Here is a 27,534-nt window from a genome sequence, read left to right on the forward strand (position 1 = left end):
AGGCAAAAGGTAGATAAAGAGAAACCGGTTAAGTTAAGGAACTAGCCAGAAACAACCCTAAGCTAGGCTGAGCATTCATAACTAGTGAGAAGTCTCCATGTCATAATTTGGGAACTGGTTGGTGGCCCCAAAAGAGAAAGCCTGGTACATGTCTGTGTATACAAAATGGCATGGAATGATCTTACTTTGCATCACTTCGTGATGACTTCAATGTGACATTGGCATTAGCTACTGTAAAATTGTCTATGTCCAACAAGAGAACAGCAAGGGCCAACATCTAACAGCAAAGAGGTATAAAAGGAGGAAATTTGCCTCAACACCCCTAGAGTTCCTTGCTAGACAAACAGTAAAAAACCATTTACATTTATTTATTGAAACTCATATGGCATGGAAGACTTCAGAAATGATAACCTGAGGATGCTGGGAAAGTATATTTTTTAAATGCATGTTCCACACAGAATTAACAGCAGAATGAACAAGAGGAACTAAGACTGGATGGAAGCATTTGAGCAAATGAATACACTGGAGAAGCTTCAGGGGCCTGCTGCCAGGTTCTTTTTGGCTACTGCAGGGAGCAGCTCTTTCTCTGGTGGGACCCTTCTGTCATGAAGTCCTTGCAATCTGTTAGTAGACAAGATGAGGGGAAAAGTTTCCTCATGACCCGTTCTGCAGATAAAGGTAGAGAAACAATGAAAGTACTAAGTTGTATGTTTGGGGGAGAGAGGAATTAGAGCTTCAAAGACCAGCCTTGGGATTCAATGGGATCTAAACAATCTTACTTCTGAGGTTTTTTTCTAATGTAGTGTAGTTTTGTCTACTCAGCATGACAGGCTACCACCCTCTTGGGGTCATGTGTTGAATGAGCCCTGACAGTAACCAACCTACAATTGACAAATCAGCTCCCATTTTAAAGGCTCATTCTTCTCAGGAGGCACACCAGAGAGTGTTAGACTTGGGTTTCAATTAGTGACAGCTCAAAATCATCTGTGTGGGCAGCGAAACAGGCAAATCTGAGATCGAGATGAGGAAAACTGATAGTGTAAATGCAGTCCTGATGAATAGACAGTGTGAGATCTCATCGGGAAGCAGGGTCAGCTTAGAGTGAAGGGAATGCAAGACTTCAAACAATTCAGCGTTCAAAGGTGGATCTAGGAAGGGAAGCCAGAACAGGCAGAACTGGAAAAAAAACTATCATGTTTATCTGATAAACTAATTAAATAAACTACCATGATGGTAGGCTGGTCAAAAGCCCGGCTCTATAGAAGAATGGTCAGAACCATTGCTTCCAAAAGCTCAACAAGGTAAAAATGGAAATATTCATTGCACTTAGAACCACTGGTGGCAGAACTGACCTTAGTGAGAGATGAGATATTTGAAGATGGTAGTGGGAAAGGAACTAGAACAGACTGAGGAGGAAACTAGTGGGATATGCAGATATGAAAGAGAACAGAATGTGGAGAAGCAAAAGGGCCAATTGTAGAGACTAGAGTGATTCAAGAATTTCTCATGGTTTGAGGGAAATATCCAGATGCAAGAATGTATAAAGAATTAACTTCCTAAGATGATTTGTAAAGTAGGTGGTAGTGAAATCGGACTGAACACTTGCTTTATGGTAAGGGGGCAGAAGAGAGAATGAGGAGGATATAGGCACCGTTGCTAGGACACCAAGCAGAACCATTCTGATGTCCCCAACTTCACTTCCATATAGGAAGAGAAATAAATGTTCAGCAGTGTGAGGAGAGCAAATGTGATTTTACATGCTTCCTTTATGTTGTAATTTCAAACAGAAGGAAGCACATTCCACACTGAGGGTTATTCTTTACTTCTTCTGCTACATTTTCTATATGGGTTTTATTAAAATTTATGCCCATAAGGATGCACTTCCTTTAGGCAGATATAACAGAAAGTTAGGCATCTGGTTTATTAATCAGTAATTACAAAATATTCTACAGGCTGCTCTTAACACACTTAAAAGAAATACTGAATAAAAAAAATGTTTTTATGTAGCATAATTTCTTTCCAATCCAGTAAGAGAAATAAAACTGCCTTAACAAAAAAGTGCACTTGTTAAAAACCCTCAACTTTGATCTTTCTAGACATATTTTGGAAGAAAGAAAATACTTTATTTTTCTCCTTTAAGATTACTGGACAATGTCCTCATACTTTGAAAATGTGTTGTTCTATATGACAGGTTATACTCTATTATAAACATAATTCTAGTTGACAATCTCATTACATTCAATTCAAATTCATGGTCCTTCCTGCAAATGTCCACCATATATGATTGCCGTGTTCATTGAGTTTAAAATTACACAAACATATCAGTGTTAGTATGTTAACACATTCTTAAAAATATGAACAGAAATAATTATTAGCACTCTATCTTTTTATTTTTATTATATGTGTATAAATGTTTTGCCTATATGTAAGTCTATATAACACTTGTGCATCTTATGCCTGCAGAGGCTAGAAAAGCTCACTAGTTCCCTGGAACTGGAGTTACAGACAGTTGTGAGCCACCACATCCCAAAACCTCCAGAAGAGCCAATACTCTTAACCACTGAGCTTTATTTCCATCTAGCTATCTGTTCGTTTTTAATTTCATTTAAGAAATTCTTTTTCAATTTTATTTTTTGAGGATTTCATATGTGAATACTGTGTTTACATAAATACCCACCTACTTCTCATCCCTCCAACTTGTTTTGTGTACACCTTATGCCCTCTCATATCTATAATCTCTTATTTAATTATATATATATATATATATATCCGTCTTATTAAATAAGAAACACAGAGCCAATGTAAAGATAAAAGCCCAAGAGGTCAGAGCTAAGAGTCTTACCCTTCCTGCTTCAGCGATCCTCTTCAGCCAAGAGAGACCTACTTCCTGTGTGTTTGTCTTTATATAAACTTTCTGTTCTGCCTTCTTATTGGTTGTAAACCCAACCACATGACCGCCTCATCACTGCCTGTCTGTACAGGCCTCCAGGTCTTCTATGGTTGGTATTGAGATTAGAGGCGTGTGTCTCCAATGCTGGCTGTATCCTTGACCACACAGAGATCTACCTAGCTCTGCCTACCAAGTGCTGGGATTAAATGCGTGCACCACGAATGCCCAGCTCTGCTATGGCTTACTATTAGCTCTGACCCCCAGGCATCTTTATTTATTAACATACAAATAAAATCACATTTCAGTACAAATAAAATATCACCATATATATGTGTATATATATACATATATATATATATATATATATATATATATTCATAACTATATGAATAAAAACCAGCTGAGTCTCTTTAATGTTGCTCCTATGTATGTGTTTAGATCTGACCATTTGGGATTGAATAACCAATTAGTGACACATCCGTGGGGGAGACTGATTCTCCCTCTCAGCAAACATTCTTGACTGTAGCTCTTCAGCTGTGGGTAGGGCATGTGAGATTTCCCCTATCAAAGCTGGCTTGTAAAGTAGTGTTCTCACTTTTTCAAGTCTTGTTGAGGCAACCATATTGTTAAGGTTTCATGGATGCAACTTCTCTATGCTATATAGATCACATTCTCACAAGACATCCTAGTCAAGGCAGATTTACAAATGATACTTCTTAACTTAATCAAAACAGTAAAAACAGAAGGACCACTTCTAAACTCCTTCTATGAAGCAAGTATTATTCTACTATTAAAACCAGGTAAAGATGCACACATACAAACAAAACAAAACAAATTACAGACCAAAATCCCCATTCCCAAGGAACACAGATGCAAAATTCCTCACTCAAATACTTGCAAACCAAATTCAGACATGTATATGTTTCTTTAATGTTGCTCCTATGTGTGTGCTTAAATCTGACTGTTTGAGATTGAATAAGCAATTAAATGGCACATCCTGTTTCTTCCTCTCAACAGATATTAATTGTCTATAGCTCTTCATTTGGGATGGGGCTAGATGAAATATATATAGAGAGAGATAATTATTTTTTATTTATTATATTTATTACTTATATATGTATATTGTATATATATATATATGTTATTTCCCACAATGAAGTTGGTTTTATGCCAGAGATGAAGGGATAATTCAATATATGTAAGTCAATAAATGTAATAAATTATATAATGAACTTAAAAACAAAAATCATGTGATCATCTCAATAGAAACAGAAAACACCTTTGACAAAATTGAGCATACCTTCATGATAAAAGTCATAAAATGAGTAGGACTAGAGGGAACATGCTTTGACACAATAAAAGCTATATATGACAAACACACAGACTAGTCTTCTAAATGGAGAAAAGCTTAAAGTAATCCCACTGAACTCAACAATTGGGTGGGGCCATCCATCATTTCACTCCTTTAACTGAGCTGAAAGCACCAGTTTAAAAAAAAAAAACAAGAGAAGAGAAAGAAATTAAAGAGATACAAGTAGGAAAACAAGGAGCCAGATCACCCCTATTTAAGATGATATTACACATAGAGATTCCAAAAATTCCATCAGAGAACTTTGAGAAATGGCCACCACTTTTAGCAAAGTGGCAGGATATAAAATCAACTTAGAAAAAAAAAATAGCCTTTCTATGAACCAACAACCAACCTCCTAAAATGAGATCATGGAATGCTCCTATTGACAATAACCACATACACACAAAAAATGAAGTTTCTGGGAATAAACCTAGCAAAGAATGTGAAAGCCTTCAATAGTGAAAGCCTTCATTAAATCTATGAAGAAACTGATGTAGACAATAGAAGATGGGAAGACCTCCCATACTCACAAGTCACTAGAGTTAATGTAAAAATGGCTGTGCTGGTTGGTTTTTGTCAACTTGACACAAAGTTGGACATACCTGGGAATAGAGAATCTTACTTGAGAAAATGCCTCCACATATTTGACCTGTAGGTCAGCATATAGGTTTGAAAGAAAATGGCCTCCAAACGAAGTGGCACTGTTAGGAGGTGTGGCCTTGTTGGAGTAGGTGTGGTCTTGTTGGAGGAAGTGTGTCACCGTGGAGGTAGGCTGTGGGGTCTCATATATGGTCAAGCCATGCCCAGTGAGACAAACTACTTCCTGCTGCCTGTGAGTCAAGTACAGCTTACAAGAACTGTCAGTTCTTTCTCCAGCACCATGTCTGCCTGCATGCTGCCTTGCTTCCTGCCTATAATGGACTAAACCTCTGGAATTGTAAGAGAGCCACCCCAATTAAATGTTTCCTTTCTTAAGAGTTGCCATTGTCATGGTGTCTCTTCATAGCAATAGAAACTTTAACTAAGACAGTCAGTCTGAGGTGCACTGTCTTGATTAATGATTGATATGGGAGGGTCCAGCTCACTGTGAGTTGTGGCAAACCAGGGAAGGTGGCCCTGAGTCATATAAGAAAGCTATTTGAACAAATGGCAAGCAATCCAGTGAGCAAGGATCCTTCATGGCCCCTGTTTCTTTCCTGACTTGAGTTCCTGTCCGGAATCCCCTCAGTGATGGAGTGTGACCTGAGAATTGTAAGAGGAAATAAACTCCTTCCTCCCCTAGTTTGCTTTTGGTTGTGATGTTTTATCACAGCAATAGAAACTCAAACTAAGACAATGTCCACTGAAGAATTCTGGGAAAATGAAACTAGAATGTTGTTCTGTGGTTTCTTTTGATTCAGTTTGAATCAGAACAATCTGGATTCTTTTAGCCTTTTGGTACCTAAAAGATTAAATGAGAATAATATCTGTTAGACTTTCTGTCCCTATCTGAAGTGAAATATTAGAAGGGTCATAGGACTAAAATTCTCTCCACTCTCAATTTCAGAGAAATCTGTATCCAGGTTTTGGTAATGTGAATGTAACTGGCCCCCATGAGCTCACAGGGAGCAGCACTATTAAGAGATATGGCTTTATTGGAGTAGGTGTTGCCTTGTTGGAAGAAGTGTGTCACTGTTGGGGTGGGTTTTGAGGCCTCCTGTGCTCAAGCTACACCCAGTGACTCAGTTCACGATGTCACCTGAAATTTGCTGGAGAAAATCAGTTCCACGATTTTGGCCGAATTCAGACAAGCTTTTATTAAAATGTTAAATACTGACCAAGATGGAATTTGGTCAGGACCACTACTTGGAAATTTTCCAGCTGAGTGGCCCAAGACACATGTTGGCAGGGCTTATATGGACAAAACCTACAGACTACCACATTTTCCCATGAGGCTTTGTTGTTATTTTCTAAGGACTACAACTCCCAAATCCCAAGAAGTTACCTGGTCTTTGGGCAGGTGATGCTTACAACTTCTGTTGTCTGCTGATGAAGATGTAGAATTCTCAGCTCCTTCTCGAACACCATGTCTGTCTGCATGCTGCCATTCATTCTGCCATGATGATAATGGACTATACCTCTGAAAATGTGAGCAAGCCTCCATTAAATGCTTTCTTTTTTAAGAGCTGCTGTGGTCATGGTGTCTCTTTAGAGCAATAGGAACCCTAACAAAGACACAGATATAAAGAAGTTCAGGAACTTCAGTTGTTGTGTGTGAATGAGTAGCTTCACTGAACCAAGATTACTATCTTTTGCTAAGGATAGAATTATAAAACCATAGCCTCCTACATTTGTTTTGTTTTTGTTTTTTCTTTATGATTTTACCTCATTTCATCAGTGTTAGCCTTTCCAATCACCTCCCTGTTCTTACCTCCTCTGTCAACTTTAAATTTTGTGTTTACAAACACCTCTAGGGACTTTTTTAAAAAAGTTAAGATGGAGCGTCTTTGATTTCTTCTGGGTAAATATTTACTGGAGTGTTCCAATAAATGTACTTTATGTTTTTTTGTTTGGCTGATTATTTCTTTGTTTCTCGTTAAGCTCGTGAAAGACAATTTATATTGCTTTACCTCGAAAGGAACAGCTACTACTGAAATCAATTTATAGCACATTCACTTTGACTACAATTCGGGAGAATAAAGACTCATTAGTTATTCACTAAATAAATAAAGGAAATTATTTCAGTGAAAATGATGATATTCTCAGAATAATTAGATTTGGAACAGAATCCAGCTGGGACACCTACTAAATGAACTAGCAAATGAATCTGAGGGTAAACAAACCACACCAGGAGACCTGCCTTCTGGTGTCTACCTGTGGAGCTCTTCTCTGATTCCACTGGTTTCAACTCCAGCTGCTCCGCTGGAATCTGCTATTGTGTTCTGTACTGCATCACTTTCTTTCCCTGTAGTTTCCCTTTTATTTGTATTAAAACTGACTCTTCAAGACTTTTCCACCTGAAATCCTGCGAAGGCTGAGAACTTGCTTTGTCTCCTTCCACTGCCATCTTTCTTATCAAATCCTTGAGAGCAGAGTGAACATGCAAGGTGATGAATGAAGGTGTTAAGAAAAGAAGCCAAATACCTTAAATGAACACATCTACAAATGAAAATGTGGATTAAACCTAACAAACTTTCTTGCAATAGAGAGTACTGACTTCTTGCATTCCCTTTGCCTATAATACTTTTTGGCTCTCTATTTCAAAGAGAATCCATTTAAACAATTCTTCTTGTACCATAAAATGTTTTTTGCAAGGTTTTAAAAGCTAACAAACTCCATATAACTCATGAGTCTTTTATACTAATCCACATTATCTAGTCCTCTCAGTCCATGGATAGATGTCAGGAATTTTGTTTAAGTAAATGTTTTTGTTTAAGTCGGCTTTTATTATAGGGAGCAAAATGCAATACACACCAGACATATTGACATGAAAAAAGCACTTATGGTCTGAAGGGTTGAACTCATGGTTGGAACTAGAAGGAAGAACCGGAGTAATGAGTCTGTGTTATATTTTATCTATAAGCGATGAATCAAGGATATGTCCATATTTTGAGAGCTGAAAGGAAGGGGAGATTAACAGAAGAAACTCTTGGAAATCAACTCAAAGGAAGTAACACTTAGTAGGCTGACTTTGGATAATGGAGAGGAAGGAAGATCGCAGCATTTCAAAGACTGAAATGTCAATGAGTGGAGAGATCAGGCATCCAAAATGAGTTCAGACTGTGCAGTTTTTTATATAGCATCAAAAGTAAATTCTGAAGAGGAAGTAGAGACGAAAGAAAAAAGAAAGAAAGAAAGATAGGAAGGGAGGAAGGAAAGAAGGAAGGAAGGAAGCAAGGAAGGAAAAAGCCCCCATATAAAAATCCAAGTTCCTCCATGTTCTTAACAATCAGACCCCAAGTGTTGGAGCATGACCCAGTGACTTACAATGCCTCATATAAACAATTAAAACCTTGTATCTTATCACAAATGGCCAGTCACAGGAGAGAAAAATAATATAAATTTACTACTGTCACATAAAAGAACAGCTCCTACCTCAAAGGAATAAAAGACTTGGTTTATTCAGGAGTGTATATGAATGACCACAGCTGAGGAACACAGACTTAGGTCACCCCAAATTCCATGATCCAACATGGAGGCAATGCCATGAAGTTTTATAGGTTTACAGAACAAAGAAATTTATAAACCAGGGTGAGCTTAAAATACATTGGTGGGTGCGTCACAGAGGTAATTCCAGAAAGATTAGGGGAGTTTTTTTATATATATAGATAGATGCTATTATATAGATAGTTTTTAGAAAGATGATATATGATGACATTCTTAGCTTTTAGAAAGATGCTATATGATGACATTCTTAGCTTTTTCTTAGCTTCCAATTTATAATGCTGTTCTCATCGTTGGACAGTCCATTGTGAGGTCAGGTCACAGAGACAGGTCTCATCTCTACATGTAACTTTGCAATGCTGGCCCTGCCCCTGGGCAGCCCTTCCTGGTGTCTGGTACATGGACTGGAACCTGAGTATTATGTTCCCCTAACAACTCCAGATTCTGATCAGTATTTTGCCTGGATGGACACTGTGCAGTTTTGAGTCAAAGTATGCTTGTTTGTTTGTTTGTTTGTTTGTTTGTTTGTTTGTTTGTTTTTGTTCATTCCCATAAGCCAAAGGAATTCTACTGGTCAGAGTTCTGCTGATTGACTGGCACTTGCTCTGATTTTCTTAATAGTGTATTTCATGAGTGGTCTCGGGGCCATGAAGATATCAACTGTGGAAGTTTGTTTTTTAAAAAATGGCCTAAACATTTTAATAAGAAAAACACACTGTGACTAAAAGCACAGCAAAGAAATCATCAGAGGGAGAGTGTCTCTCTCTTGTGAGGGCATGAGTTTTTACCTGGCTTTGCCTAGTACACCTTTCATGCAGGGTTGTATTTGAATAGATAAGAGGCGGGCTGCTAACTAAAGTGTTCGATACTGTGAATGAGAATTCCTGGAGAGAAGCTGCGTCTGCAGGGGCTGATGGACTGTTTAGAACAGCAGAGCTGTGGAGAAGTGGGAATGTTGCAGGTCTGGAGTCTTATTATTTCACATTCGCCTAGTTCTAGCCTCACCTCCTTGCCCACCTCTATGTCTGAACTAACACCTTGTGATTAATAGGTTTTAGAAAAATCTTTTGGGATTAGCAGACCACTAGCTTCCACCAACCCAAGAGCTAAAAATGTCATCCAGAGAGACATCAGTTCTAAGAACTGACTTGTGAAATACTATGTACTGATGGGACCAGCATTTATGGCATGAACTCAACCTCACAATGGTCTGCCTAGAGGTAAGAATAGCATCAGCTCAGCAACAGAAGGACTATCCAGATGTGTGGTCAGTATCTGTGACCTGACCACCCAGGGACATGACAGGCATGTGGGAGCCCAGGAAAGATTGCTGAGAGTAGAACTTATAATAACAACCAGGCAAGACTGCATTCATCTCTATCCCTTATTCACCCTTGACCCCTCCACATTTATTTATTCCTCTATATATTTAATATTTAATACCTACTTACTAGGCTCTCTCTCTCTCTCTCTCTCTCTCTCTCTCTCTCTCTCTCTCTCTCTCTCTCTCTCTCTCTTTCTCTCTCCCTCTCTCTGCAGGCACTGATCTCCCTCCTCTGCCTTCTTATTTCTATTTTCTTTTTTTCTCTTCTTTCTTGTTTTCTTTTCATAGGATTTCCAGAACAACTAGACTAACTGGTTTGTGGGTTCTCTGTGCTTAGTATCTTAAGACCTGAGTCTTGTGTGGATTGTCTCATTGCATTTCTTTCCTTTTCTTTTCATTCTACCTTTAAGCCCAAACTCTTTCTCTCCTGTAAGCCCCGCTGTCCCCTTCCTTCTATTTACTCTTCTCTCAATTCCATCCATCTCAAACTATTCACTAGACTCTGTTTTCTGGTTTGATTTATATTTGTATCCACAGAAATTAAAATCTGAGTGTATACCACACTATCTGTGTTCTTTTAATTCTTAAAATATCGGTGTGTCAAGTGTGATTGTTACTCAATCACTGCAGTACCTTGACAGTGATTGTTTTGCCAACAATATTCTACTTTTATGGGAGGACTGGAGACCGAATCCAGTGCCTAAAATACAAATGTGTCAGAGAAAAATGAAACCTCAACCTGGCTACAGCCTCGTCCCTCTTAAACATGAAAATTATTTTCCTTTAAAGAATTGGACCAGGTGGTGGTGGCTCATGCCTTTAACCCCAGCACTTGGGAGGCAGAGGCAGGTGGATCCCTATGAGTTCAAGGCCAGCTTGCATACAGAGTGAGTTCCAGGACAGGCTCCAAGGCTACATGGAGAAATCCTGATTCGAAAAACAAACAAAAAAAGAATTGGAAAGAATATCAACCACTCGCCTAACACCAGAAGTACATTATCTAATTCCAAATCACCAGAGGTGAAAAAAAAAAAAAAACAAGCCAACATGAATTCTACCAAATTATTAATCCCACAATATTGTCTTCTAATAAAAATGAATTAAATTCTAGGCACAGGATTTAAGGGAAAGATTATAAGTATGTTCAAAGAAGACATGAAACCAATTCCAGGATGAATTCTAAGATAATACAAACAACTGAATAAAATAAGGAAACCAATAAGGATATAAAAGTAGAATTCAATGAAGTTATAGAAATATGCAAAATAACCAGGAAAAAAAGGAAAATACGAATTTAATATGTCAAATAAAACTCTCTGTGGAAAAAATCACCAACATAATGAATCAAGAGAAGGACAATACACCAGGGCTTTAAGATAAGAGAGACTGATTGGAAAACTCAGGCCAACAGTAAGTTACTAACAGAATTTCAAAATCTATATGACACTAAAAAGAGTGGCCAAAGTTATTAATAATGAGCACATGAGAATAATTTCTTGCTAAAGGCTTAGCAAATTAGTTAATTACAATTATAACAAAATATTTCCTAAATATTTTGGGAAATAGAGGCACATCTAGATATCTAGATACAACAGGCCTGTAGAATACCAAAGAGTTAAGGTCAGGGAAGAACTTCCTTCCTCATAAAATAAAAAAACCCACTAAACTAAAACTATAAAGCTAAATATATAGAACAAAAGAGACATATTTAAAGTCACCACAAACACCAAATCAGACATATAATCAGGCCCATAATAATAACAGATTTCTGGACAGAAACTTTAATATCCAGGAAGTTTAGGAATGAAGTACTTCAAGCTTGGAATGACAACCTCTATTTCTATATCCAGCAAAACTATCTGCTATATTTGTAAGACAAATAAAAGCTTTCCATGATAAAGCAAACCAAGGGAATTTATGATCTCTAAGTCAGCTCTATAGAATATACTTGAATAAATCGCTAGAATAAAGAGAGAGAGGTGCATACTCGAGAGCTGAAGAGATTTTAGCATCTATTACAGTGACAATTGCTCTGATTTTCCTGGGAGTATGATTCATGAATAATCTGAGGCCATGGCTGTACCAACCAATCAAGGTTGTTTTAAAAATAACCTAAGCATTTTAATAAAGAATACACTATGGAGAGAAACACAATACTCAAAGAAAGAATTATTTCCCTGTGAGGAAATGGGGTTCTCAGCAGTTAAAAGAAGTTACCTGGCTTTGCCTCAAAGGCCCTTTGATCTTGCCTCCATATGAAAATGAACCTATATAATCCGAACTTACGTGGAATGTACATTCTCAATTGTCTGAGGTCTCATTTTCTGAAATGATGACATCTTCCCTCAACTCCATTGAACTACAGGGAAGAACAAACCACATTGGGAGAATAACTAAGAAACTCAAACACTATAAAAATCAACAAGGATCAATATAAATTTTTTGCATGTTGATAGTTTAAAGGCCCTAGTAGAAAGATAGAGCTAGCAGATTGGATTTATTATCCAGCCGTTGCTGTTTGCACACCACCCATGCCTCCTATTGTGTGTGGCAATGCAATGTGAAAATGAAGATGAAGTCACTGAAGAGGGCTAGCTTACTGTCTACTAAGCCTGTTTATTTAACCTTCCTTTAAGAGAACAATGCAATGGTCAACCTTACTTGTCTTCGGTTTTCCATGTGATCAACTTTTACAACCTCAGCTAATGTATAGCTGCAATCTTAGTTTACACACTCTTCAATGCCCCTGACCAAGATAATTCGTGTGTATTGTTTGATGAAAGCAGCAAGTACAGAGGTGCTGTGGGATGGTCTGTATGGCAAATGTGTTGCTCTGATTGGTCAATAAATAAAACACTGGCCAGTGGTTAGGCAGGAAGTATAGGCAGAACTAACAGAGAGGAGAAAAGAAAGAACAGGAAGGCAGAAGGAGTCACTGCCAGCTGCCACCAGGACAAGCAGAATGTGAAGATGCCGGTAAGCTACGAGCCACATGGCAAGGTATAGATTTATGGAAATGGATTAATTTAAGCTATAAGAACAGTTAGCAAGAAGCAGGCCGCGGCTATACAGTTTCTAAGCAATATAAGTCTCTGTGTTTACTTGGTTGGGTCTGAGCGGCTGTGGGACTGGCGGGTGACAAAGATTTGTCCTGACTGTGGGCAAGGCAGGAAAACTCTAGCTACAAATGGCGCCCAACGTGGGGCAAGAGTTTCCACCTAAAACCTGAGAAAAAAAAGATTCTAAAACAGAGCTAAAAACAGTTCCTAGTTGTTTCTCTCAAGTTAGTGGCAGCCTGGGTGTTTGAGCTACTATGGCAGGTTTCTGGCATGTGTGCTCGACCTGAAGTTTGGCAGGAATGAGGCCTTTGCAAGTGGCACATTAAGCTGTGTTCTGGATTTAGCCTTTGCTAGTACAAAACAAAAAAAGAGGTTTCTGGGCTACATGCAGCTTTGATGGAAGCATAGACCCACTATTTCTGAGAGTTGATGGCTCCCAGAGCTGACAGAAAATGCACCACCGCCATGTTGGAAAGCTGAAGTGGGTGGAGCCAGCAGCCACAGCACCCATGGCCAGTGTCGTTTCAGGCTTAGAATGCTACAGTTTAAAGCAATAGGCTCAAGATAATATGAAAAATAAGCCACATAAAGATGGCTACCACACAGAGAATCTGGATTATGTTCTCTTTGATATTTGTAACTGAAGAAAAACATTTGATTGCAAAAGCTGTTGAGTTATGCCAAAATGTGTATTTTAAAGGTACCTTGACTTCAAAATTTGGATGTAAGTATATGTTTCTTTGGAAAAGAGGCTCTGCTTTTGTTTCTACAGAAAGCCAGAGGCTATGGATTTGTTCCAGATTAAGATATATCAGGTTTGACCAGCCAAGACCACCTGAAAGGTCTCTGATGACACCATGGCCCAGATGATCCAAATTCAGAATTATTTCAAGGCAACTGGCTCAGATGATACAGCCTCACGGACTACTCCATGATCCTTAAATTTTCTTTGTGTCCCCATAAGATACAGCGCCCCCCTCCAGCAGAAAGTAGTAAGAGAAGCTACACTCAAATTTCCAAATATACCAAGCTGGCTTTGGAGATGTGTAAAACCTTCCTTTTTGAAAAAAAAAAATAGGGGAAGTGCTGTGGGATGATCTGTATTGCAAATGTGTTGCTCTGATTGGTCAATAAATAAAACACTGATTGGTCAGTGGCTAGGCAGGAAGTATAGGCAGGACTAACAGAGAGGAGAAAAGAAAGAACAGGAAGGCAGAAGGAGTCACTGCCAGCTGCTGCCAGGACAAGCAGAATGTGAAGATGCCAGTAAGCCACAAGCCACGTGGCAAGGTATAGATTTATGGAAATGGATTAATTTAAGCTATAAGAACAGTTAGCAAGAAGCCTGCCACGGCCATAAAGTTTGTAAGCAATATAAGTCTCTGTGTTTACTTGGTTGGGTTTGAGCGGCTGTGGGGCTGGCGGGTGACAGAGATTTGTCCTGACTGTGGGCAAGGCAGGAAAACTCTAGCTACACAGAAGTTTAAAAGCAACCTCCTAAAGTCCACTGTGATGGGCATTGGTTGATAAACAATGATGTTTGTTATCTGGGTCCATGGGGATCAGTTGGTTCCAGCAACTTAATCCCTTGTAAAAAGTCTATTTAAGATTTCTGTGAAGTATCCCATGCCTTCTCCTATGTGATGCTTTCTGTGCAGTTCAATAAGTAGTGAGAAGCTCTTGGTGAGGAAGACAGAAGACAGAGGGAGCATGAAATAGAGAACTTAAATCTGGACTCATTCTTGTTTAAATGACTCTACAAGTGCTTTTATCTCTTTCCTTAATGTGACACTGATGGATTACTGGTGACTCAGTTAATCATTAATGCATTTAATCCACACAACTGTGCTGATTTGGGTCTGCTTGGAGCCTGAACCCAGAGTTCCAACTTCAGGTAGAGATACCCAGAACCACTTTTATCACCTCCTCTTTCCCACTTCAGCCACCCCACCAACCACTGGCCCCAGGAACAAGACCACATAGAGCTAAACCCCAAACCCTACTCAAGAGACTCCCAGAGTTAGAGCCATTCACCCATGGAAATTAAACATCTGACATAAGATTAGTAGTAGCTAATGTATACAAAGAACTAAAAAAAAAAAACTATACATCAAACAAAACAACCTAATTTAAAATGGGGTATAGAACTGAATGAACAAAGAGTTCTCAAAAGATGGAGCACAAGGGCTAAGAAACATTTAAAACTGTTTAACATCCTTAACCATCAGGGAAATCCAAATTGAAACTAATTTGAGTTTTCATCTTACCCCAGTCAAAATGGCCAAGATCACTGAAACAAATGATATTTCATGTTAATTAGGATGCAGGGAAAAGGGATTCACTGCTGGGAGGAGAGCAAAGAATACAGTCACTACTAAAATCACTGTGGAGTTTCTTCATAAGGCTGGGAATAATCTACCTCAAGATCCAGCTCTACCACTCTTCGATAAATACACAAGGGCTCTACGTCTTACTACAGGGATACTAACACACCCATGTTCATGGCTGCTTTCATCATAGCAGCCAGAAATTGTAAATAGCGTGGATGGCCATCAACAGAAGAAAGGATTATGAAAATGTGGTACGTTTACAGAATGGAATATTGTTCAGCTGTGTAAACAAGTGAAATGTGCAGGTAAATGATGGAGTTGGAAACAACTCCTGAGTAAAGTAACCAAGACTCAGAGGGACAAAGTAGTGTACGTTTTTCTCTTTATTCATGGATGTTAGCTTTTAAGATTCAGGTTTGTGAGTTTCATTTATAATATCCACAGAAGTTAGATATTTAAAAAGGGACTGGGGGTAAGGAAGCTCTTCCAAGAAGAATAAATTGAATACATTGTTATAAACCAACACAGGGAAATTAGAAGAAGAGGATTTAATGGGGAGGTGAGTGGGATGGTAGGGGAGTATATGGGGAGGGATAACTAACACTAAAAACACTTTGAAAAGATATATGAAAACCTGGTGCTGTAGAAGCTTCCTGAAACATACATCCAAACTAGACATCATATGCTACCAAATAAAACTTCCAGGACTAAGAATATGGTGTATATTATATCTTGTTGAATCATTGCCTAAAGGACTCCTATAGCACACTAACCCCCAAATATCTCGTGCTATTGTTTAACCTTTACAACCTGATGGTAAGGCTCAATTGCTGAAGATACAATAGAAATACTAAAGGCATCAAACATGGAGAAATTGATGCTCATCTAGAAACACCACTCCTACTAATTAGCAGTCATAGTGATGGAAGGTGCTATACACCACCAGAGGAGAATAAGAATCATCAATCTCACTTCGTCATGAACATTAGAGATACAATAGAGAACTTTCTGCAAGACATGCTGCTTGTGCAATAACGGTATAAACATTATAGGGGTAACCAACCATTATTTTGATTGGATTTAAGGCTTGGTCTATTAGATGGAACCCATACCTTATACTATTAATGAAGCCAAGAACATGAAAATAGATAGGCAATGGGCCCTAGAGGAAAACACACTATTATTCTGTTCAATAAAGATAACCACAGAACAACATTTAATGACATATTGCTATAACCATAGATCACTGGTACATTGCTCAACCATCATCAGAGAAGTTTCTTCTTGCATTAGATGGTAATTAACATAGAGACACATACCTAGTGTGTGAAATGTGAAATGTGAAAAATGGGTTGGGTTTTTTATGGGGTTTTGGTTTGTTTATTTGTTTTTACTCTTTTTTGAGTTCTTTATGTATTCTTGATATTACTCTTCTGTCAGAAGTATAGCTGGTAAAGATTCTCTTCCATTGATTGTTTCTTATCTATGTAGAAACATTTTAGTTTTATGAGCTCTCACTTGTGGATTGCTGGCCTTAATTCCTGGGCAAATGGGGTTCTACTCAGAAGGTCCTTTTCTACATCTGTATTATATCACCTGTTTTCTTCTACCAGTTTCAGTGTTTGGGGTTTCATATCTAGGTTATTGATCCACTTGGAGTTGATTTTTGTGAAAGGTGGTAAGTACAGGTCTAACTTTATTCTTCCACATGTCGACATCCAGTTTTCCAAGCACCATTTATTGAAGATGCTGTCTTTTTTCCCAGGTTATGTTTTTTACATCTTTTTCAAATACTGGATGGCTGTAGTTACAGGTACTCATGTTTAGATATTCAGTTTTGATCCACTGATCTATATGTCTGCTTTTGTGCCATTACTATATTTTTGTCTTTATTATATTTTCATTTTTATTACTATGGCTTTGTTATATAACTTGAGATATGGAATATTAATCACTCTAGCACTATTCTTTTTTTGCTCAGGATTGCTTGGGCTATCGTGGATCTTTTGGGGTTCAATACAAATTTTAAGACAGTTTTTTTTTCCTGTTTCTGTGAATGATATGGGAATTTGGATTGGAATTGCATTGAAACTGTAAATGGATTTTGGTAGAATAGCCATTTTCACAATATTAATTCTACCAATCCACAAGCATGGGCCCTCTATTTTCTAGTGTCTTACTCTATCATTTTTCTTCAGAGATTATATTCATTGTTGACGTCTTTCATATTCTTGGTTATGTTTATTCCTAGGTGTTTTATTTTCTTTGATGTTATTGTAAATGGGAGTGAGTCAGTTTTCTCTTTTTGTGTATATTTGTTGTTGGTATATAAAAGTTGATTTAAAGTTGATTATGTATCCTATCATTTTTATGAAACTTTTTTCTAGAAGTTTTCTGGTAATATTTTGTGACCTCTGATGTATGCTATCATATCACTTAAACTAGGAATAGTTTGATTTCTCTTTTTCCTCTTTGTATTTCTTTTGTTTTCTTCTCCTGTCTTATTGCTCAAACTAATGCTTTGAGTACAGTCTCTAAATGAAGTGAGGATAGTGGATAGTGGTGTTTTATTCCTGATTTCAGTGGAATTGCTTCAAGACAATAAATATCTAAAAAATATTTCTATACCACCAATTATTAGAAAAACCCAAATTAAAACTACTTTGAGTTTCCCTATCACTCCAGTTAGAATGGCAGTCAATTAAAAAAAATATAAATACTGACAGATATGAGCAAAGAGGAAGCCTTATATAACATTGGAAGGATTGAAACTAGCCCAGATGTTGTTAAAAGTGATATGGATGGTTCTTAAACATCTAGCAATAGACATAGTAGATGATCCAACTGTACCCTTCCTGGTAGTTTTACACAAAGGACACATCACAAAGATTCTTTCACATCAATGCTTACTGCCAGACTAGTCACAAAAGCTATTGTTGAACCAGTAGAGGTGTGAAACAACAAAGAAATTAATAAAGAAAAGGTGGTTGTGATGGTGAACATTGTATTTAGAAGATAATTTATTGTGCTGGGAAGATTTGTAAAAAGAAAATTATTTTTAGCTTGTAATCCACAAAGAAGTTGCTCTTCTCTTGAGAAAAAAAAAAAAAATGAACCTGTCAGCTAACTGGCCCAAAATGGATGACTTCCTGGAGACTTGGGCTAGTCTTAAAAACACTGACTGCTGTAAAATCTTTCATTGCTTCAGCTATTCTTATAAGCTATGGGTCTCAAGGCCAACAAGCCAACTGCTAGTTCCACTTTTGTATGAAACTCTTGCTTCCTCAGGATCCCTGAAGCATCTGCTGGATATCGCCTGCACCCAGACACCCAGAGTTAACTCAACCCTCCTATACACCCCCAAACTGTAACTTTGTGGGGTTTGCCTTTAAAAATCCTTCAACTAACAATAGTCGGAGACTTTCCTAGAAAATTCTGAGTCTCTGGTTTGGTCCTGGCCAGTATTTTTAATAAATCTTCTTGTTATTGAAGTCTAATTCGTTGTCAGACTGATGAATCTCTGAACAACCCCAGAGCCATGAAATGGTTAAGTAGGTTTTTAAGCCATAAACGAAGTTATGTCATTTATAGAAATATGACTGTAAGTAGAAATGACCCTATTAAGTGACTTACACCAATTTCAGAAAAACAGTGTTGTTTTCTCTCATAAGTGGTTTTATTTATGTCCATAAAATCTGTATGCTTACATGACATGAAATGAGAAGCCAGACTGTCTAGGGGACAATGGGGAGTGGGGACTTACTTACAAAGAAGAAGACAAATATACGGAGGTGATATGCTCAGCACACAATATGCCTATCTATGAAAATGTTCTTGCATGACATAATACAATATATGATAAGTAAATTTAGTGGACATTTTAAAAATTGCAGTAAAAAAGTTATGTCAGTTCTTGTCTGGCAAATTTTTACCCTCAATGCTTGTGCTCATTGTTTCTGGTACCACAGAGATTCTGATGGTCTTTCTGGATAAAGGAACATTGTCTATATAGCAACTATGCAGCTAAGACAGCCAGACACTGCCCATAGACTACCATACACTACCTTTAATACCAAACACGTTTAGACCTCAATATTTTTACATGCTTCTCATTCAGCTGGGAATTCAATGTATTTCAGCAAATTGCATGGAGGGTCATAATTAGCATTTCTATGGAAGCATATTGTAGGGTTAAAGAGAGAACTCTGTGGTAAAACTGTAAGCATGAGGACTTGAGTTCAGATCCTCGATACTCATGTCAGAGCTGAGGACTACAGCTGTACTGTAACCCTAGTGTTGGGCAGAACAAAGCCATGTCGCTTGCTGGGCAGTTAGTGTGGCTAATCAGTGATCTCCAGCTTCAGTGAAGACATCCAATCACGAAAAAATAAGGTGGAAAACCATAGAGAAGGACACTTCACCTCTGGCTTCCACACACATGTGCACACACACAACAGAGAGAGAGAGAGAGAGAGAGAGAGAGAGAGAGAGAGAGAGAGAGAGAGAGAGAGAGGGAGAGGGAGAGGGAGAGGGAGAGAGCAAAGACATACACCAAGATTTACAGAAAGTACAGACACATAAAGCAAAAGACATACACACACACAGTAAACACAAAGAAATAACAAACATGAACACACATACACACATATATCAAATACATACATACATACATACACACACAACAATTACATACACAGCAACCACATACAAACACAAACAGAGGAAATACACAAAATCAGCAAACATTCATAACATACACACATACAACCAATATTTACAGCAAACACACATCCACCTAATCAGCCAACATGCCCATACACACACTTACTACTCACAGCAAACAAACACACACAAGCATATTATAGTGACATTTTATGCTGACGAATTGAAAAGTGCTTTCACTAACAGTGTTAGTTAGAAATAAGTCTTCTAAATAAGAACTACATGGACTGGTAAGAGCTCAGAAGGATAAGGGATGTAGGAACACCTTTAACAGAAAGAACAACGTGTTTGAACCCAGGTCTGAGTCTGAGGCTTCTGCCAACTGCTTTGTCTATAGGACCATGATATGGAAACAGGAAAGGGAGAGAGAGAGGAGGAGGTAGAGAAAGACCCAGTGAGCCAGGGAGAAAACACCAAAGGTATCTGGAAAATCATGTTGTCTCTCTCTCTCTATTGTCTAGTAAACTTCTGATTGTCTTTCCTGTTTTCTCTTAACTGGTTATTTTCGTTTCAAAATAAGAATTACACAAATCTCCATTTGTGCAGAAATTTAGCAGGCTTTTTATTTTATTGAAATAATTAAATACATTATTTAATAGCCTATTTGGAGTTTCTGCTGAATATGAGAAAAGCTAGGAAACATGCTGACTATAAATCATAAAAGGAGTTGTATGTTGACATGACACTATTCCAAAATGCTGACACAGGAGTCTGGGTCATTGGGCTCCGCTGTGAACCTAAGCCAAGGTTCTAGCTGTGCATTTATGATTTGGACACTAGCTTGTGGCAGGAGCAGGAACCTGAGGGCTAACAACCTGAACAGCATGCAAACTGGAAATGGCATGAGTCTTTTCACTTTCAAAGCCTTTTTCCAGTAACACACTTCCTCCAATAAAGCCACTCCTCCTAATCCTTTCCAAACAGTGCTACCAACTGGGAACCATGCATTCAGATGCCCAAGACTATGAGGGGCATTTACCATTCAAACCACCGTAGCCACTCCTAAGGGCAACAACGTCAGTAGGAATAGCAAGTGTATCTGTTCTGGAATCCACAGATGCCCTTTCTAAGAGTGACTGGGGAGACCTGCGGAGCCAGCAAACACATTCCTTTTATTTTACATAATAAGGAAAAATAAGTAAACAATGAAAAAGAAAATAAAAGTGTATCTTTAATCAGCAGCATCTTCTAAAGGAAAGAACAAACCATTCCCTCAATATGAATTGAATTTCTAAATTGGGCAGTCCCTCCAGCAGCCTTCTTTTTCCCAGTCTGCCCATCCCAGTAACTGCAAGTTGCTTGGGCAGCAGTCAGCTTCTTCAGCCCAATGCAGGCATGTCTGCCTTACCTGCCTGAGCTGCACTTCAGCATCTGGAGAGCTTCATCAACAGAAGAGCAGGGCTCCGCCCTTCTCTCTCTAACCTGTCAGTGAGGCCAGGCAATGGCTTTACACATCCACCCACGCAATTTCACTGTTCCCGGGTTTTGGACACGCTGGCTTAACACGTCTGAGATCCCCTGCAGTTAGCAGACTCTGCAATATTTACCTGTCCAATCTCAAGCCACGGGTTAGGACTTTTCTCTCCAGCTGAAACCACAATCCACTCATTTTCACTGTTTCCTTAGTCTGTGTAATAGATTTGGAGATTTTAGCCATTTCATTTCTAAGTAACACCTGGTACGTGTTTATACCTAGATTTACATATTCAGTCACAGTTGCTACATCTCCATAAGACTCTAATTTTTGTTGTTGTTGCTGCTGCTGTAGTTTCTGCTTCCCTGATAACCTGACAGGAGCTCTCTGCAATGTTGCAATTATTTCACTTAAATAAATTCGGCTTGTAAATACCACACCCCAACATTCAAAGATAATTACAGCCATAAAAGTAACATTAGAAGGAGAGCCAGTTCAGATTGAAATTTAAATGCTTACTTCCCCCGTCTCTCTCCAATTCTGATTGCTTAAGGAGAAGACAGGAGCTGGCCGTCATGCAGGGGAGGAGGCATTTGGGCTCTGCCCCTCCTTTGGGTTAGGAAACTGTGGACAAACCTGACCCAAAGAATTAAATTTCTGCCTAGAATTGCACACGGGGGAGAGGGAGAGGGAGGGCCCAGGGCCTGGTGCAGCAGAAGAGGAACTTGCCTCCGAGGAGGAGACCTCACATAGCACTCAGGGCTTACCTCAGTTAACACCAGCTTCCCCTGGCTTTTGTCTCGTCTTTTCTGTTAAATCACAACACTGCCACAGACCAGTCAGAGAGAAACTCATTTTTCTCTTTCCTGGTTTGGCCAAATTGTAAATCCAGTTTTCTTATTTGGAGATACAAGGAAAGTCTAACGCTGCCTGTACCTCTAAGTGCCACAGTGACAGTGAGTGGAAGAAGACAGTTTGCCCCACTGAGAGCAGCCTGGACTGCAGGAGGGTGGCGGACTTATTGCCAGCCCAGGCTTTTGTGTCTGAGCAAGACAGATGCTCTGTGTGTGCAGATGGGAATTCAGGGTTTATAAAGCAACTTTAATTAATAATTTCATTCAACCATAAAATAAGGGCATTTTTGTGTATTGCAAAACATGCTTGGAGCCTATGGATTATAATATGCTAATACCTGTTTTTCTTTAATGAAAGTCCTATTCCTGTGCAAGAATAGCTTTTGGAAAACAAATATGTTGTTAGTGGCAACATGTTGGCAAGCACATGGGCCAGCTTGGAGACACCGGCCATTATCAGGAGGAGCAGACAAAGTTGCTGTGTGTTTACAATTAAGTTAAATCCAGATGGAGCTTCACCGCTACTGTTCTTTTGGTTAAAATTACCACTGTGCTATCCAAGATTGTAATTTAATAACTTCTAAATTTTAGCAGGGTTTACACTTCAGTTTTATTTGAGACTCTGAAACTGAAATAACATCAAAGTAGTATTGTTTTTCAACTAGTTCATTTTAAAAAGATGAAAGCTGTATGTCAACTTATGAGCCCCATAGTGTTAAGATTGTAGAATATTCAGACCACAACCCATAGAACCATAGAGGCTATATATATAGCATGGAGGTCCCTAGGACAACTGTGGCTTATAATAAATTTCAGTTTTACTCAATTATTGAAAAAAAAAGTAGCCAAATGAATGGAAACACATGAACTATGAACCAAAGGCTGAGGGGCCCCCAGCTGGATCAGGCCCTCTGAATAGGTGAGACAGTTGATTGGCTTGATCAGTTTGGGAGGCAACTAGGCAGTGGGACCAAGTCCTGTGCTCATTGCATGAGCTGGCTGTTTGAAACCTGGAGCTTATGCAGAGACACTTGGCTCAGTCTGAGAGGAAGGGACTGGACCTCCCTGGACTGAGTCTACCAGGTTGATCGCAGTCCTCGGGGGAGGACTTGCCCTGGAAGAGGTGGGAATGGAGGGTAGGCTGGGGGTAAAGGGAGGGCGTGGGAGGGGGGAGAATAGAGGAACCCATGGCTGATATGTAGAACTGAATGGTATTGTAAAATAATATATATATATATATATATATATATATATATATATAAAAGAAAAAAAATAATAAAACACTGATTGGCCAGTGGCCAGGCAGGAAGTATAGGCGGGACTAACAGAGAGAACAGGAAGGTGGAAGGAGTCACAGGAGCCGTTGCCATGACAAACAGCATGTGAAGATGCCGGTAAGCCACGAGCCACTTGGCAAGGTATAGATTTATGGAAATGGATTAATTTAAGCTATAAGAACAGTTAGCAAGAAGCCTGCCATGGCCATACAGTTTGTAAGCAAAAAAAAAAAAAAACTTATTTATTACATTAAAAATGTAAGCAAGCATCCCCTAGCCACTGAACCAAATCACAACCAATCTACCTTATTAAATCTTTTGGCCCAGTAGTGAAGGATGTTTAAGAAAATGTATTTGCTAGCATCGTTCATCTGTACGTTAGGATCTCAAACTTTAGTGGCTATGACGACTACATGTTCATGTTCTTTACTACTTAAAATAGGCACAAGCTATGCAATCTATATGTGTACATATGTAAAGCAAAATGCTAGAGCCCATGGTATTTCCTGTTCTATTCTGGTTTAATTTTTAAATATTTGATTATCCAAATTAGTTCCAGTACCCAGTAGTTGGTTGCTACCTTCAATGGAAAAACTGTTTTAAACTTCATTTTATGGCACAACTGGAAGGAAAAATGACTCTGAAACAATAGCTTTGTATCATTATGATGTCACAGTTAAAAGATGAGACATTAGTTGCTTAGCTCAAATGTAAAGGGTCCTTAGAACAGACATGAGACCACATATTAATACTTGCTAAAACTGGTTTAAAGTATTTCTATTATTTTACCAGTATTATTTTGTACTAGTCTTAGAATAAATTCATGTAAATGTTAATGCTAAGAACACATTTCTTAGTGATGTTTTACTTGGCAGAATCAGAAACCTCCAGGAGGCTCTACTTTCTCCCCTCTCCCCTCGGTTTTGAGAAACGATAGGTCCATTTTGTGCAATTGTGGGAGCTTTATTTTCCAATCATTCTGGAGCCCAGGAGCGGGCAATTCTGTATTTTTCACACGTTTTCTTGCTTAAACTGAAGCTGCCCAGGTTTCTCAAGATAGTCTTCCTGTGAAGAATGAGACTAATGAGTCCTCTGGGGCTGCACCAGTGGAACAGCTTAGCATTGAGCTCAGTACAAATCCTGAGGTCTGTATGTTGCGATACCGGCTCTCGAGCATCTGGTATGTGTAAAGTATATCCGTTCTGTTTGTGTGTGGCGACTGCCTTTTACTGTCCCAATGCTTTTTCTCTCCTTTATTAAATAGGTAACTGTGGACCCCAAGTATCCTATCAACTTGGGTCTCAAGCATTCGTTCTCTTCTGCTTTAGATACCACGGCAATGTGCTCATGGAATCATGGCTTTTCCAGGGGTTCTTAGAGTCACATCATTCGTGTTGTTTTTTTTTTTCCTGGTTTATAGCTCTGTTTCTAAGCCCACAATGTTAAGGGAAGTTCAAAGAACTATGAAGCATGAACATAGAATAAAATCTATTGGTTTCCTCTGTCCAAACACCTGGTTTTGATTAGTTTGTCTTTTGTTGGTGAACACATACCTCTGCATGTACGCAGGCATCTGGAAGGTTAGGCTTCACCAAAGATGCTGGAAGTACATTCTGTTATTATCTTATTATTATGTTATCTCTTCCACTGGGTGATGCTCAGGTGGCAGGCTGGCATTGCCTTCACAAGTGTCTCCTGTGACGTAGCCTCTGACCCTACACTCCCTCAAGTTGTTGAGGCTCTTGCCTTCTTCTCCCAGCTACATTTCTTTATTTGGAAACACAAGGGCACTGATGACTAATCCAGCCAGTGTCACAAACCTCAGGACATTCCTTTGTCAGCTTGAGGAATTCCATAGAAGTGTCACGATAGATTTGAGCTGAATTTTCAGATTGATGCTTTTACTGCAATCATTAGGAGCTAGGATTAGACCTGCCACATTTACCAGCCACTCATTTAATATCAGAAACTTTCTATTCAGACTTGCAGTAGCTAAAGATATATAGATGATTTATGACATTTTTTAAAAGTTCATCCTAAATAATTAAATTGAATATAGTTTTAAAATACTTAATAAGACAGTGATAACCAAATACCTAGTGTAGTGTTGTATACTTTAAATTTAAATATGTGACTATAATTTCTCTTTTCTTCACTGGTACAATGTCTTTTAATGCCTGTGTATGTATTTTATTTTTCAATAATAGTAGAATATTAAAATAAAATGTTATGTTTGTCCTGTGACTTGAGTGACTAAATAAGTCATTGTACATAAAATCTAATGAAACACAAATGCTAAGGATACAAATTAATACAAAGTCTGTAAAGAATATAAAAGAACTTTTGAAAGTACAATGTGATTATTTATTGGACAGAACACTGGGCACATGATGTTGTGTATCATTAGTGGTTATCACTCATGGAAGGACACCAGATACCTTTCATAGTTTCTAAACTTGCTGCTTTTCCTGCACTGTCCATCTATCACTTAAAGTCTTTAGTTAACAGCTGTTGTGCATTTATTCCTTGGCACCTTCCTTGCTTCATCAAGATAGTCTCTCTTCCATACGAATGTCTGTTCTGCCAATTCTTGTGGCATGGACTATTTCATTATAATGCATATATACAAAATTTCAAATGGCTACACATCACTTATGGATATGTATGCACAAGTTTATTTGTGACAGGGCAAAGGTTCCTCCACCTTGTCTCAGCTGCAGCCTCTTAGATTTAACTTAAAACCACTACCACCACCACTAGCCCCTTTTCTACTTCCACTGTGAAAAGTCCTGTGGAAAAGTACCCAACCCTGTTCTAGAAACTCAGGGTCAAAATGCCCCAGCTAACTGCATATTTTTGGCTTCTGTTAAATTGCTTGCTTGCTTGACTTCCTTCTGCAACTACCAATAACCAACCAGGATATATGTAGTTTCTCTGTGTTGTTTGACTTTAAGAGCTCCCTGTAAAATTCACTGAGGGCTGCTCTGTGAGAAGTGCTTCTCTCCAGGTAGCTAACGGACAGCCTTAGTACAGACTAATTCAGATTTTGGTCATGATGAGTGGTCTTTGGGTCTCTACCCTGCAACATACTTACTGGCTGAGAATTTATAATTAATAATAAGTCTCTGTGTGTTTGTTTATTTGGGAGCCAGTGGTCCTGACACAAAATTCGGCCTACAGAGCATCTCAATAGACATTTTTGTAGAGTATACACCAACAAAAGATTTAAGGAAAGAAAAGGTGAATCTCACTAATTACCATAAAAAATTTAAATTAAACCACAATTAATCACTGCCTCACACTCTTACCAATAAATAAATAAGTAACATCTAGGCTGGAGAGATAGATGACTCAGAGATTACGAGTGTAAGAGCAAATACTGCTCTTGTAGAGGAGCCGGGTTAGGGTCCGCACCCACAATGCAGTGCACAGCTACAGCTCCAGAAATTCCAAGGCTGTCTTTAGCCTCTTCAGGCTGCTGAGCACATGTAATGTACATAAACTCACACAGGCTCACACATATACAAGTTAAAAATAAATACATAAATACTTTAAAGATGATAGAAAGTAGTGAGAACATGAAGGGCAAGGACCCTTGCACACTTAGAGAGAAGGAAACTTGCATAGTAATTGCAGAAACCATGTGAAAGTTACACAGAGTATTGAATAAAATTAGCAATATGACCTAGTAATTGGCTCCTCGGTGTACTTCTACAGAAAAGGTGGGTATGAGGAAGAGATGCTCACGTTGTAATTTGTATAACTTGTAACAGCTAAGATAACACACACCATTAAGAATACCAATTCATTGTATACTTAGGAATTACAGTGAATTAAACATCACCATCCATTGCAATCAATGCACGTTCACAGATAGGAAACAGAAATGCAAGTTTGATAAAATAAAAACTTTTTTTCTTTTATTCATAGTTCTTTTCAGCTAGGGCAGTAATTAAGTAGAAATTGGAACTAGCTTTGATATTACCTGGGGAAAATTAGCAACAGATTTATTATAGTTTTCTGATATCATCTTTGTTTATACTGATATCTTCAGGAATTGAGTATTTTCAGGAACCATTGTTGTTTCAGAATTTCATTAGGAGAATATGTGGTAATAACACAGGCTGCTCCTTGGAGGTGGAAAGAATCATTTAGTGGGTTACCTCATTG

This window comes from Peromyscus leucopus, chromosome 20 (assembly GCF_004664715.2).
Source record: "Peromyscus leucopus breed LL Stock chromosome 20, UCI_PerLeu_2.1, whole genome shotgun sequence".
Lineage (NCBI taxonomy): Eukaryota > Metazoa > Chordata > Mammalia > Rodentia > Cricetidae > Peromyscus > Peromyscus leucopus.